The sequence below is a fragment of the Lipotes vexillifer genome, unplaced genomic scaffold, assembly GCF_000442215.2.
Source record: "Lipotes vexillifer unplaced genomic scaffold, Lipotes_vexillifer_v1.1 scaffold241, whole genome shotgun sequence".
NCBI lineage: Eukaryota > Metazoa > Chordata > Mammalia > Artiodactyla > Lipotidae > Lipotes > Lipotes vexillifer.
In genome coordinates, this window is record NW_006784922.1 from 3,833,136 (window position 1) to 3,848,924 (window position 15,789).

The 15,789-nt window shown below is 39.8% G+C and overlaps 1 protein-coding gene across 1 annotated transcript in view; it reads right to left on the reverse strand.

The window, feature by feature from the left end:
* PIK3R1 (phosphoinositide-3-kinase regulatory subunit 1) overlaps positions 1-15,789 on the reverse strand; it is a 73,885-nt gene that overhangs the window by 57,247 nt on the left and 849 nt on the right. The window lies entirely within an intron of this gene.

Sequence of the window (15,789 nt, forward strand, 5' to 3'; positions counted from 1 at the left end):
TTCCCTACAGATGTATTGCAACTTACCCAGAAACTGAGGGTTAAGTCTGAAAGAAGACAAGCTCAAGAAAGAGGCCTTGTGAATTTGAGAAATCCTTGGCTATGGCTCAGCTTTGGGCTACCTGGTCAACCCAGCATACCTCCCATTTCATGGGAGTGAATTTTCCCCAATCACAGCTACAGAGGATACCCTCACTTCTAAGAGGGGAGGATTTTTCTGCCTTAGGGCTAAGCCATATTGCAGTAGTGGACAATGGGAAAGCATCTGAGGGCCTGTCTACCATTGGAAGACCTCTCTTTCTGAGTCCCCAGCTGTGGTTCACTGGAAGTAATTCTTCAAATAAAATCATTAAATCCATCCTGATGACTTAGGAAAACCACCTAGCACCAAGGACTTTTCCTTTGGCTTCCTACACCATGACTGACATGAACTGAAGTTTGACTGCTGTGTTCCCTGAGCAAGACTCAACCAGAGGCCAAATGGAAACGTTCAGCCCCCTGATCCATCTAGCTTCAAATGCTCTCAGTCAGGGCTGCTCTCTTCTCTGAGTAAAGATTAAACTTTCACTTAAATGATCCACTAAAACACAAACATTCTTCCAGACCGGCACTGCTATCGAGGAGTCAAACACTGATACTGCTCTGCTAGCACAATACTTTTGCATGAATGGTATGAGGTCACTGTTTTAACTCACACATTACATATTCTTCCCTCTTTATTGCAAGAAAACTGTTAGAGAGGTTGATGATTTCATACAAATTGTCTAATATAAGTCTCTGGTTTGGACATATGGTTCAAGCACATGATCTTACAAGAAACAAAATATTGGTCAATCAAGCATTTTTATTATCTCTAAGATTTTTCAATTAGTTTGAGGGTAACTGAATTATGGGGCAAAAATTACAAAGATGTGAGACTGTATTTAAAAAGCCTACAATTTGGGCTTCCCTGGTGGCGCAGTGGTTGAGAGTCCGCCTGCCGATGCAGGGGACGCGGGTTCGTGCCCCGGTCCGGGAAGATCCCACATGCCGCAGAGCGGCTGGGCCCGTGAGCCATGGCCGCTGAGCCTGCGCGTCCGGAGCCTGTGCTCTGCAACGGGAGAGGCCACAACAGTGAGAGGCCCGCGTACCGCAAAAAAAAAACAAAAAAAAACAAAAAAAAAACAAAAAGCCTACAATTTATAGGCCACTATTTCCTAATATTTATTTAGTTGCTTTCAGAACCTGTGGTGGCTTTAATATGACATGACCTCTGGAGAAGTTAATCCTAACTAGAGGTTCCGTCCTCCCCCATTTCACTTTGAGGGTGGTACAGTGTGGTGTTGCCAAGCACACGACACGTCCTCAAGTCAGAGAGTCTGCATGCAAGTCTCAGCTGTCCACCATCTACTAGAATTTGCCCCGGGCAGGTTGCTTTTTCTAAGCCTCAACCTATAAATAGCACTAAATAATGGAGGTAAAGCACAGAGCAAATGCTCAGGCGTGCCAGCAAACATATCAATAAAGAATAAACTTCAAAATTTTCATCTCAGAGGTAAAACATTTCATCTGACACGTATTTAAGAAAAGAAAAAGGCAGCGTTCAGATGCAATGAATTAAAAACAGTAATATTTTAAAAACTGCAAATACAACCTTTTTAGCAATCAAAAATTCATGTAATCATTCAGCTACATGCCCATAAATAAAAGGTCCAGAATAAGGTAACAAAATTCATCAGAGCCTACACCACCTTTGCCTAAACACTCAGTATCAACTGCGTGAGACGGATTTCTGGGAAAAGGCTAACATCAATCAGTAATGGTCTCTTCACCTCCTATAAACAAAAGATTTTTTTCCCCTTCATTTTAAAAAGGTTTAATTACTCTAACTATTAACCCCCACCCTCTCCATTTCCTTTTCTTAGGAAATTATACATGAATGTGAGACAACATAATCTGAAGACTACTATATTTGCTAGGATATAAAATTTAGAACATTTCAAAATGCGAAATGAACACAGCATCTGACACTGGCAAAAGATGGTCCCTTAGGGATCCAGTGAATCAAGAGACGCTGAAGCAAAAGCGTTGGCTATATTTTAAATTGTTCTAGAAAATAGGTTGAGCAGGGGTTGCCTGAGAGGTGGGAGTGACAGTGGTCTTGTATTTTGGAAAAAGATCATTGTGAAACTGACCCCATCCTTCTCTTCTAGAGTATAATAAGAAAGGCAACTAGCCTGATCACAGTTAGACTATAACTAATCACCCCCCACCCCCCCCAAAATAAACTCACAAATATTTTCACTCTCATAGTTAAAGAATATAAATTACTGAAAATATTAAAGGGATGTAATAACTAGGTTGGAATTCACCAAAAGCAGTTCAGGGGATGAAAATAGTTAACTGGTGACAATTGGCTTATGTGACCATACTGCCTTTAGATAAGAAGAGGTCTCAGTCCGCTGCACAGGCTCAGGAAGCTGGTAAAGAAAACAAGAGTAAATATTTTGTGCATCTTGTGAAACTCTTCCTTAACTCAGGCCAAAGCTAGATGATTCTAATCACAGAAGAGCTGGATAGATGTGGTCTGACAAGAAACCGAGTTTTAACCTAAACAACTGTAAATTTGATGTTCCAATATGTTTAAACTTCCTCTAAATGTTAAAGCCAACCAGGTTTCTCAAGTTTCCCTTCAGGGGAAGATTAGACCACAAATGACAGTTACCATGTAACTGTGCATGTAACTACAAACGATGATGGCTAGTAAAGGAGCAAGTTAGAGCTAGCTTGCAATCCTTTCAAGCCCCCTTTAGTGAAGGAGCAAATCAATTATATTTCCACAATTAACTCAATGATGACTTTTCTATATTGCCTTATATACTGTACTAGCAGATAGACGTTTACATAAACATTATCTATATAAATGTTATTATATATAAACATATATAAATAATGTAACTTTATATAATAGTGTATTTAATATATAATCATTTATATAACTTACATAAATGATTTTATATTAATGTCTTACCATGTTATAAATTTATGTTTTCATATATATATATGAAAGCACTGGCCAAGTGAGGGCTAACTCGAAGGTTAATATTTTAACCACTTAATAAGCCCCATAGCGTCCAACCTGCCGAGGGAAGGAACTGTCCCTTAAAACTTATCACCTCTTCCCAGCCTGTTCTGATGAGGTTCTTTTGCTGGAAGCAAGAGTAACTCATGCATCTGTTTAGTTCTCTTTAGATTTTCTTGGGTCTATTGCCTGAGAGTGAGAAAATCTGGTTGTTTAACTCACTTTTTTGCATATCAGTCTGCTTCACAGGTCACTAGCAAGCCAGGGGATGATTTGCCCTCCTGGCTAACAGACGGTGACCAGAAATACAGTAGTGTCGCACAGCACGAACATGACCACCCAAGGGCCCTTCCACTGTATCACACTGTTGCTTAAGAATTCTGGGTCAAAAGTCACATGGTTGGGGTCAAAACCCAACTCCTGCCTGAGCTGTGTGACCATGGGCCATCATCTAATTAAGCTTTAATCTCTTTATCTTTACAACAGGTATAATAATAGTAAGGCCAATGTCATACAGTTCTAATGAAAAGTAACAAGTTAATGTAGCAAAATGTTAGCATAGCATCTGACACAGAACTAGTATTTGTTGAACGCACAAATATAGGTGGGTATAAATTCAGTTTTATATTTATGTATGTATATATATGTTAATATATGTATTTCTGTAAATTTTCATACATAGTATTGACATTCCCCACGTCAATAATAATTTTATGCTTTGTTGTCTGTTGTTTGGAATATGCCTTGTATTTCTAGGTATTTGGAAAATATATAACTTACAGTTTTATTCTTCTGGCAATGATTCTTTAAGTTAATCAAAATGAATTTTTTAAACTATGCCTTTCTAATTATAAAGCTGAACAATGAAATGGCAATTTTGAAGTTCGCCCATGTGACATGAGAAGTTGAATATATCTCACTGAGCTCTTGCTTATCAGAGAATGCCTCTCAATTCCTTCCACATGATATATAAGGAAGCAACACATTAAGGTCTTGAGTCACCCTCTTTCTTCCTCAAAACTCTGCATCCACCATCTTTTGGCATTTACTGCTACAAAAGACAAGGAAGCCTGAATTTTGCTCCTTGATAGTTAACCAGATATTTTGGAAAGATGTTTAATAGCATTCTTTTTTTTTTTTTTTTTTGCGGTACGCGGGCCTCTCACTGTTGTGGCCTCTCCCATTGCAGAGCACAGGCTCCGGACGCGCAGGCTCAGCGGCCATGGCCCACGGGCCCAGCCGCTCCACGGCATGTGGGATCCTCCTGGACGGGGGCGAACCCGTGTCCCCTGCATCGGCATGCGGGCCCCCAACCGCTGTGCCACCAGGGAAGCCCTAATAGCATTCTTATAATTAAAAAAAAAAAAAATTGCCAAAACATATCTAGAGGTGGCCTGTTGTCGATTTCATCTAAACAATGTGGACCACGCTTTCAAATCTGCACAAAATGCACGCATGCTTATTTTTATAATGTTTGTTCTTTTTCATTTGATATGACTTATTACTCATTTATCAACACTGAAAATCCCCAGGTTATACAACCTTACTATGTATCTACAATCTTCTCCTTCATTTTTATCTCTTTTCTCTTTCGATTCTGGAAGAGCTCTGAGTTTCTCCTCCACAACATTAATTTTATTTCCAGCTGTGTTAATTCTACTCTCTATTGCCTCTCCTATGGATTTTAATGTGCTATACTGCATTCTTAATTTCTTTACAATCTTTTTTTTTTTTGAATGGTTTCACTCCCAATTCATCCCATCCAGTTCTTTTCAGCTCATAATCATCTACTTTCTGCCCCTCTTTCATTTGGGCCATTGCTGAAGGTCTATTCTTCCTTCAAATCTTTGATACAATCTCTCCTTTCCTTTACAGAGCAATGTTTTTCAGTAGGCTCAGCTATTTTTTTTCCCCCCCTGTTTATTGATCACCATACAGGGAGATATCTGCCCGGAACTGGTATTTGGCTCTGAGCTATTTTTTTTTTTGCTGTACGCGGGCCTCTCACTGTTATGGCCTCTCCCATTGCGGAGCACAGGCTCCGGACGCGCAGGCCCAGCGGCCATGGCTCACGGGCCCAGCGGCTCCGCGGCATGTGGGATCCTCCCGGCCCGGGGCACAAACCCGCGTCCTCTGCATCGGCAGGCGGACTCTCAACCACCGCACCACCAGGGAAGCCCTGCTCTGAGCTACTCTTGATCCACGTGGGTGCTGGCTTCAGACCAAGAGCTGGTAGGCAGGTTGAGACGAACAGTTCCCAGGCCAATTTCCAATGTGATTTTCATTTCAAAACAGTTTTGCTGAAAGCAAACCTTCTCCTACCTTTACTGCCAGGCTTTCTGAGGCTCTGAATGATGGAGGACTCAAACAATATTGAAACTCTCAGGAAACACGGGTCTAACTCTATCCCACCTCCAACACTTTACTTTTGTGGAGTAAGAGTCTCAAGAGGTAACAGTATTAATAAAGCCCCTACCCCACCCTCCCAGCTCTGCCTGGTTATTTTCTGAGTTATGACCTTCCACTGAATAAAAAGGCACTGTTTGGGAGATTAGAAAGAGGAAGGGAAGAGCATTCTGGGGACAGCTGCTAGGCTCTTTCTGAATTACAGGCAGAGCTGGGGAGGACATGTCTCTGCCTACCTATTTTTAGGTGGTCAAAACTTATTCTGCCTGTGTTTTTAAACCCAGTTCCATTTGGTTTACAGTAGACACTTCTCCTGCTAGTTCTAGTTGTTATAACTGTTTAGAATGTAAGGACTTTTCTCTACCTTCTTAGAGACTCTAGTGAGAAGTGTGTCAGGGCTACCAGGCAAAGACCTTTTTAAATCAGGTAACTTTTAAATAAGTTTCTTTTTTAACTGGGGGGGGGGGGAAATAAAACAATAAAGAATAAAAGCATCCAAGAATTTTTACTGGCACTCGTGTCCTTGGAGAGACTCTCTCTGTGCAATGTCACAGTGTCCTTTTAAGTTAAACACCTAGGATTAAATTCACCTGTGCCTTTCACTTGCCCTCATCTACCCTCTTGTCCTTGGAATTCAGGTAACAGAAACATGATGTTTATGTTATAAACTTGGCAGTGACTAACTTTCCTGAGAAATAAAGTTTGACATTCAAAGGAATTTAGTCATTTAGCCAAACTTTAAAAATGGCGTTTACTGCTAATTTTGACAAAACTCAGGTACAAGACTTCAGATTCATGTGAGTCCACTTCAGATTTCTTATACTTAGGGATTTTAAGCAGCTGCTGTCCACATGCCAAAACACATAATTTTTATGCTGGATATCCTCAGCTTTTGGCTTTTAAGCAATAACCTGCTCAATTTTAACCAAAATGATTTAATTATGGGGCTTCTCTGGTGGCGCAGTGGTTGAGAATCTGCCTTCCAATGCAGGGGACACGGGTTCGAGCCCTGGTCTGGGAAGATCCCACATGCCGCGGAGCAACTAGCCCCGTGAGCCATAATTACTGAGCCTGCGCATCTGGAGCCTGTGCTCCACAACAAGAGAGGCCGCGATAGTGAGAGGCCCGTGCACCGCGATGAGGAGTGGCCCCCACTTGCCGCAACTGGAGAAAGCCCTCGCACAGAAACGAGGAGCCAACACAGCCATAAATAAATAAGTAAAATTTAAAAAAAATGATTTAATTATGAATCAGAAGTACGAAAATGTGAAGCTCAGGGAAACATTTGAAGCAGACATTTAACTTCTTCAAAAATAACAGAAATGGAAGGAAAATCACTTACCAATGGCACATAACTTTGGAGTATCTGAGCAAGGTGTATTTGAGAAAAACTGCATATACACACATATAACCCCAAACTTTGTCTCAGGCTCATGGCCTTATCAGTCTCTTTGTAACTCAACTCTTTCATATATTTAGCTGACGTAAGAAAATGCTGTAAGTTGTAGGTAAAACAAGGTAATTTGTGTGATGGTATGAATGTAACAGCCAATGAAACTTAACAGATAAAACAGACGTAATTACAGACCACCCAAAAAGCAGAAAATAGCCGGTTCCTTCAGTTACGGATAACTTCACAAAGGACTGCTGAACAAGACCCACACGACTGCCTTCTGGAGTGTTCCGGAACCCTCTGAGTGCTCCTCCTAGGGAGCCCCCTCCCTTTTAAATATTTACACAATCATCTGAGCTTGAGTTTCTTAATCTGGAAAATGGTTATAATGCCATATTTGCAGGGTGGCTGTAGGGATCAAATGAAAAATGTCTTTAAAATGCTGAGCAGAATGCTTGGCAAATAGTAGGTCAGTAAATCTTTAGGGTATATTTGGAAAAAGCCACTTTCAATATTTAAATAGACCCATGGGGAAACATGGGACAATGACTCTAATATATACTTTGATACGTTCTAACCAAAGTCATTACATCTCCTTCCTTGGTACTTTGCAGATAATCACGATTATCTAGCAATAAAGTCACATCTTGCTCAAACTTCTTTGAACCTGTCTCCTTTGAAAATGGAAAATTTACTTTTTGCTCCCTGAAAAAACATGGTAAGACCTAAGTAAGCAATGTTATAAAATACTCGGAAATTATAAATTAATAATGATATAAATATTCAACTACGTTTCTATAGTTAAGAACAGGACTAGAAGGATATTTCAAGTGAACTATTTACCAATAAAGAAGCAACATTCTTAAACATTAGAAAAATTTTAAACAGGATAAAAAATAAAGCCAGCGGTGTTTAATGCGGATTCACAATAGATTATCTTATGAAAAACCGCAAGTCATTTTGAAAATTGCACTTTCCAAAACCCAGTAGCAAGTTGGAACCAACGCTGACTGTCTCTCGCTGTGACGGTGGTACCTCGTGCAGTCTGAAGGCACTATGGCAGTTTTGCTCCTTAGGGTAAAGTTTGGAATATAACACTGACCACCCAACAGTCCCTCTGGCTTTACAATGAAGACTCACATAATGCCTATGCTAATGTGTTATCTCTTGGGTACATATTTTAACACTGCTATCACATAAATTTGAAGAGGTCTGAATAAACAAATCTTTATAACCTGAATAGGCAAATGTTAAAAACATCACCTTCTATCTGCCTTGGAAAATTTAACAAAAAACCCACTAGAAAAATCCCTAGGAACTCTGAGCACATATCATGTCAACAAATGTAGCTATGCCACACAGACACAGTCCAAGGGAGGCATTCCATCAATGTCTTTGAATTCGCTGATAAACTGCAATGTGTAAAACGGGAAGAATCTCAAATCAATTTTGATGTCAGCAACTGCTGAGTGCCCACCAACAGAGTTAGAGCATAAATTCTCACACTTGGTGAAACAGATCTTAAAATCATACAGTACATAGATTTGCAAAAACTTGGTACCAATTTGGCGCTTTCATTAGCAACAATCCTATATCATCCCAAGGACCAACCTCCAATCAGATCTTACAGTGAGGTCATGGGAGCACATCTGCCCAACCATCTTTGCTTATTTCTCTGAGTTCCTTCATTATTTTCCCTTCTAGCTTCTGGGTTGCACTACTGGGGAAACACTACTAGTGAGAACTTACACTTTCTGCATGCGCTTTGTTTCTCCAACAATTCTTATGAGTAGGAATGGAGGAACTTTTACTGATCAAGGGTCAGTAAGAGGTTAAAATAAAAATACAGTCAGAATTCAGAAGACATAGCGTCTACTTCTTGTTTTAAAAGTAGAGAACACTGAGATTAGAAGGGTTATGGAATTTACAGAAAGCAAAGCACAGTGGAATTTCTGATTCAAATAATATACCACAGGGATTTATGTTTCACTTATGGCTACATCTTTACCATCTCGGATATCAGATTTGATCATCAAATTACAAATAGTCTTCTACAATACAGTGTAATAAACTCACAGTGGGAACTTCAATATGCATCAAATTGTGATAGGACAGGAGAATCTATAAGCATTGCACAATACAAGCTACCAACTGAGAAGAGGTACATAGATGAATACAAACCCCCCCAAGCAAGAAACAGAACAGAGAAGGTATTCCTGAAAATGACAGCCATACTTTAGGTGGCATAAAGCCACTAGGACAAAGTTCTCCATGCAAAATTAAACAGCAAGATCTGCTGCTTGTTTATTTTGTTTTTAATTGCAAAGTTATATTTCATCAGAACATTTTTAAAATGTACAGTGTATGGAATTATTGTAGCAGAAGCAAAATATCATGGTCTTTTACATGAATTAGTAAGTAGGAATGATGCATTTATAAAGTATTCTGACAACATTTCGTTAAACTTGATATTTTAGGGACACTGTACCCAAGTAATTAAAATACAGTCAATTTCTAATTCGCTTTGACCTCCTCTACTTAGATTATTTTACTGAAACTGAAAACACTGTTTTGATACTGAATGCTATAAACTCAATCAAGACCTCAAAAAGTAAGATATAATCCATCATGCAATTATCCTTCTCATTTCTAGTTAAAATATCAAGTTATTTTCTCCTATTTTAGCCTTCAAACCAATTTTACGTCCTTCCTCATGGAAATTTGTTAGCAACAAAGACACAAATATGCAACAGCCAGCTGTACTGCTAACATCTGCTTTCTTTTACTAAGAAAAACATGTATATGTAAATGGCATCTAATACTTGGTATTCTTATTTGCCAGAGGTACCAGATTCTCCCCTTTTTGGAAGCTACTTAGCATATAAGGTGCCATTTGTGGTTGGATTTCAGAATTTTGAACATTTATTTTCTCAAACTCTGACTTAGTGGAGAAGTGTTTGTTAATCAGAATTTTGCCTGTTTTAGACAAAGATGCATTCACCTACAAACAAGGGAAGACCGACTTCAAAGTTATCAAAGGATCTATTGACAACTAAGCTAAAAAGTTAAAAATAGAAACACTTTTAACATACAGAATTCTACTTTCATGACAAAGAAAACTGTATTAGAACATCAACATTACCTTGGTTGCTAGTAAACAAAATAGGATCACTCCACTTACACAGCTCCTGCTCGAATCAGAAGTGTGAGGGCTTTATTTAGGTTATACAGACATGGACATTGGACCCTTCACCCATTTTGGAAAAAAGAACACAGAGTGAAATCTCTAGAGCCAGCAGCCTTAATGAAAGCCTCTGAAGATATATCTCACTTAAGTAAAAATATATATATATAATTTGCATACTACAGCTGTGATTCTAAATGACACATGCCATGGTAGCCTGGCAGAAAAGGTTTTCCTCAAATAATGTCTTATCTGTAACCCTGAACTTAGCTGTCACCGCAGCTCCAGGAAAGCGAGAATCAAATCCTTCCTGTCTAGTAACACACTGGAGGAGGGAGGGAGGAGTCCTCTCCTCTCTGGGAGACAAGGGGACCTTCCTGCCCATCCCACCTCTGGGAGCCCAGTAAATTTCTAACATGGCTGGGCCAGCTCAGGGAAGAACCTTCCTGCTAAAAAGCAGCAAAGGCGAGAACACTTTCTCTGCTTCTCAATTTCCTTTTCAAATAACTGTGGATATGGAAATTGCTTATTAGCGTTACTTTCTCCTTCACATTTCTGGGGAAACAAAAGAATTAAATTTAAAATTAACAGGGAAAACGTCTTAAAAATCAAGAATTTAGTAAGAAGAATAGAAATGCTGGTGCTCCTGAGAGGGAGAACTGTTATAATATGTAACTAAATGCCTGAGTGATACAGTCTGTCATAAGAGAATTGGTTAGGCTCACCAGATTTTGTCAAAAATGATCACCACATTTGTTTTTTTCAGGCCTGCTCTTTAATCAATTATACTGATGACATCTTTCAGATGTCACTTCCTACTAAAACGCAAAGGGCAAACACTTACATGTTGGGAATTTCCTGGCAGTCCAGTGGTTAGGACTCAGCTCTTGCACTGCCGGGGCCCGGGTTCAATCCCTGATGGGGGAACTAAGACCCTGAAAGCCTCGCTGTGTGGCCAAAAAGAAAAACAAACAAACAAACAAAAAACCCCAAAACAAACAAACATAAAACAGGTATATGTTTACATCTGGGTAAAAATCTCTACTGTTCTGATTAAGTTTTCTGGTGGGTCAGCAATTAAAGACAGGACTCCAAGGCCCTGATCTTCAAATATCCTGCAACCAGGCCTGCTTGCTTCCCAAAACACAATGATCAATGAAAAACAGGGACTCAGCACCAAAGTCAGAGGTCTCACCCCATCACTGGGGGCGGTCAACCACAGTCCTCCCGCTTCACAGCAAAGTCTCACTTAAGCAGGAGAAAAGGTGAGGAAAGTTATGACAAGGCAGCTTCTGAACTAAAACAGAATTCATAAAGGCAGGAATTCGTGAAGCAAAGCAAACTACTTTCACAGGTACTATTTCTGTGAGTAACAGCAGTACGTTCCGACCGGGGGCTCAGCAAAGGTGTATAATTTGGGATCGGGTCACCATCCTCTAAGACCTCTGTACAGTGTAGTCAATTCATGTGATGGATTACAGCCTTGCTTTCTAGACAGGGGGCGACAACCGTGGAGGGACACTCAAATGCTGAGTGTGAAAAATGGAAACATCACGTGGCTGGGAAGACCATGAAAGTAAACACAAGCTGCAGGCTTTTTCCCTTCTTCTGTTTAGAAGGAATTTTGATCAAAGTTTAAAACAGCCCACACCAAATGTGTGCTTTATGTTTTATATGTAGGACCAGCTGGGACCCACTGTCAGAGTCCAGAGTGGGAGCTGGGGGAGGGGTGGGCAGATGGGGGATGGAAGTGGGGATGAACTCAGATTCCTAAGTGATCTCTCAAGCTAGCAGATTTCAACATCCTATACAAACTGATGTGGTCATGGAATCTCACTAGTCTACATATTCTGGATTAGTGTGACTTTAATCAAAGGATCTCAAAATACTGTCTCAAGAAATAGCCCCACTGGACAGCTTACTTATGAAAGGAATACAGTTTGATTCTCTTATCCCTAAATCCCCACTTCCATCAACTCATTTCCTTGTGTCAGGGGAAATACGGAAGCACCGCTGAATGCAGAAAGAGCGGGAAGATGGCCTTTCAAGAGCTCGCCTAAGGAGCCTCCCCTAAGGAGCATGTACCACCCATTGTGCACCCCCATCACACCGTTCACCTGCACCAGACGGGGAAGAGGTTCTCTCCAAAGAAGGTAGAACGGGGCTTTGCTGGGTTGTGGGAAAATGAAATGTGATGCTCAGATCTGTGATTTTAGCTTCCATGCAAAGAGGAGATAAAAGAGGGGGAGGGACAGCATAAAATCTGTGCCCGAGGACATCTGCTGATCTTGACATGTGTTCTATTAACTTTGTTTAAGTGGCTGACAGAATACACTCTCAGCTCAACATGCTTTCCCACCCACAGAACTACCCGTCCTAGGAAATGGGGTAAAAAATAACAGCTTTGGAGACACAGCATGCAACGGTCAAGGCCAGGTCAAGATTCCTCAGATGTGAATGATGTGAATAACAATAAACCGTGATGTTTAAAAACAGAATGGGCTGTTACAGCCGTGTGCCTGCACGTGACATACCAAGCACGTGGCTCACTTCCAGAGTCACGTGGGATGTGAAACAGCGGGATGATGCGTTTCCACAGCAAGCATCTGTCCACTTGCTAAGCCCCTACGATGCTGTTCTAGGTACTTGGGATAATGGAGAGACATCCAAGACCCCTGCCCTCACAGGGCCTAACAATCTACCAGAGCGAACAGATAATAAACGAACAGTGTGGTAAGTACATTCTAGAGTAGGTTAGATAATAAATGCTTTGCAAAAGCAGAAAGGCAGATTGTACGTGAAACGAGATGAGCAGAGCCAGCCTCCTTGAGAAGAAAGCTTTAAGCAAACAGTGGAGAGTGGGTCAGCTAAGAGGACGGCTGAGGAAGAGCTGTCCAAGCAGAGGCCCGAGGTGGGAGAGGAACCGGAAAGGGCATCAGAGGGCACGCCGTCTCTCTCGGGTCCAACTTCATCTCTCATCCCTGCTTTCTAGCATAAGATAGGGGCTCAGTTCATATTTACTGAATGATTTAAACTGCAAGAAACACAGGATTATCCAATATACAAATTCAATCCAAACTAGGCCAGGGCTTCAAAAGAAAACTGTATGCAAACTGGATTGGTGGAAGGTACATTCTCCTGAGAGGAGCTGGGGATCAGATCTTCAAATGGGTTTTTGACTCTCTTTTCCCCAAAATGTGAGACGTCACAGCTTTCTTTCCAGGAACATGCAAGAAAAGCAAAAAGTGGGTTCTGTCATCAGGGGGAACTCCTCACACAGATGCTACTTGTGGGCAGAGTTTAAAGACAACGTTCTTTTACATACAAAGAGGGAAGGTGGTGAGAGGGGCATAAAGGTAGGTTTATCCCACGCTCATCTCGGGGGCGTGCCCACTGTCCCCATAACACTCCCTCTGCAAAAGAGACCTGCATGTCACCGGGGTAACCTTTTCAACAAAATACAGTCAAACATGAAAAACAGGCTAAGTAAGGTGAGGGAGTAAAAAGGAAAAAAAGGCAAAAGAATTCCATTACAGTAAGAAGAGAAAAGTACTATTCTTTCTCACCTTCATATAATTTGTCCCTGCAAACACTTTTCAAATAAACACACCCTCAGGCAAAAGAAATTAAAGCCCCACAGATTCCAACAAATAAGTCTGTCCTTACAACTACTTTCCATATCAATTTGACATGCAACTAGCAGGATCTGTGGAATCCACATTTCATAGGAATCCTATTTAAATGAGAATGCAAGAGTAACATTTCTAGAAAATCTAATATTTAGTACCTCAACTCCCCACCCAAGCCCCCATACTGTCTTTTCAACCTTTCAATCGCTCCTAATTTCTCATTTATAATCAGGCCTGCTCTAATACTCTAATGCACATTACCGTGGGTCTCTTTCTTAAACTCTGCTAAAATATTTCATTTTACTCTTTCTATGTATTAAAAAAAAAAAAAGAAAAAGCTGTTAAAAATCTCAGTTGTTACCACATTACGTGAGAAAGAAAGCGTTATAAAATAGTTTAGGTCCTACAAAGAGAAAATCATTTTTAAGGGAAGACTTGCTTTTCCGTATACTATATCCAAATGAAAATATCAAATGCAATTTTTGTTTAGAAGCTATTTTTACAAAATCTTTTTGTCCCTAATCTTGACAAGGTACCCCTTTTAAATAATCTTTTCTGACCTGACTCAGATGTTTTTATAAGTTTGTAATCTTTTGTATGCCAGGAGAAATTACATCATTTTTCCTTTTGAATTAGACTACATGTTAGGAAGTGTATCTAACTTAAAATATCAAAAGTCAAATTAAAAATATGTAGTTTGGTAGGAAAAAACAATTATGTATATACCTCCCCTCAGCTAAGTGAAACTATGCAAGAAACACAATGGTTGACAAAATTATACATAATTATATATATATATATACACATATATATATAAAATGACAAAATTGTATATATATTACATATATACAAAAAACTTTCAGAGTCAAGTTTTTTTGATTCATCTAGAAAAAAACCTAACTTTTGCTTTTGAGCTGTCAAGTAAAACATATCATTTGAATATTATTTCTAAAGTACAGTATAATGTTTATAAAACAAGTATCCCTTTTGGGTTGGGATGGGAAGAGAAAAGCTCTTCCCTTCAAGTATCTTTAGTGAGTTCTTTGACATTTATAAAATACTCCCAATTCCATTTACCCTTGCATTCTGCTTCTTCATTCCCGGTACCTCATTCATTTGTGCTAAAATAAGCCAACATTAAAGAAGACACAATAGGAACAGGATCTCTTCCAGAAATACACTGTGATGCCCACAGTCAGTTTTACTTGACACATAACCACCGCAGCTGAGTCCACCCACTTGAAACACATCTTTCCATGCCTTTCTCATTCTCTGGGAAAAAGATTATACAGGGGGAACAATGCTTGAGATTTACCAGTGAAGAAATGAATGATTTGACAAGGCTGTTAACAGCAAAGCGGAGTAAAAGGCTTGTCTCTGTGTGAAACTGAACAGAAGAAATACCTTAAGGAACAGCTGTGCTCAGAGCTGAAGTGGGGACCATCTCCAATGAACAATGAGTGGGCTTTGGATCAAGGTGTTTTCCACTTGAGAAAAATATTCAGTGATTTTTTTTTTTTTTTCCTCATGAAGGTCAAGCACACTATTGGCATTAATGCTACAAATGACACTACCCAGGCAGGAAGAGGACTCCCTGTGCGCCTACACTAACTACAGGATAGAGCTTCAGCTTCAGCCAGTATTCCTGGAGAGGAAACCAAGAGGTAGACACCAGGTTACAACAACAATGGTTTCTTCTCCGTTGAGTTCTGTGGTCATTTTATTACTCTCTCCATTTTCCATGCAGATCAAATTAATGTTAAATATACTTACATTAGACTTACCCTCTACTTTCCCAAAATGATTATTTAGGTATATAATACCAGTTACAAGAATAAGAATGCAAAAGGTGTTTAATTCCATGGCAACTCTAATAATAGTGTTTTGAGACACTAACTGAAAAGGTTCTCAGATATCATCACCCTAGTTTTATAACAACTCTCCACCCCACAAACACAAATTTCTAGCCATGTAATGATTGACCAAACTTTTATGCACCATACATAAATTCAGGTAAAGTTGCCAAAACAACTTCTGCCCAGACCATTTCAGCCCAGCTCAACCAACGTGAGACTTTTCCTTTAAAAAAAAAAAAAAAAAAAAAAAAAAAAAAGGAA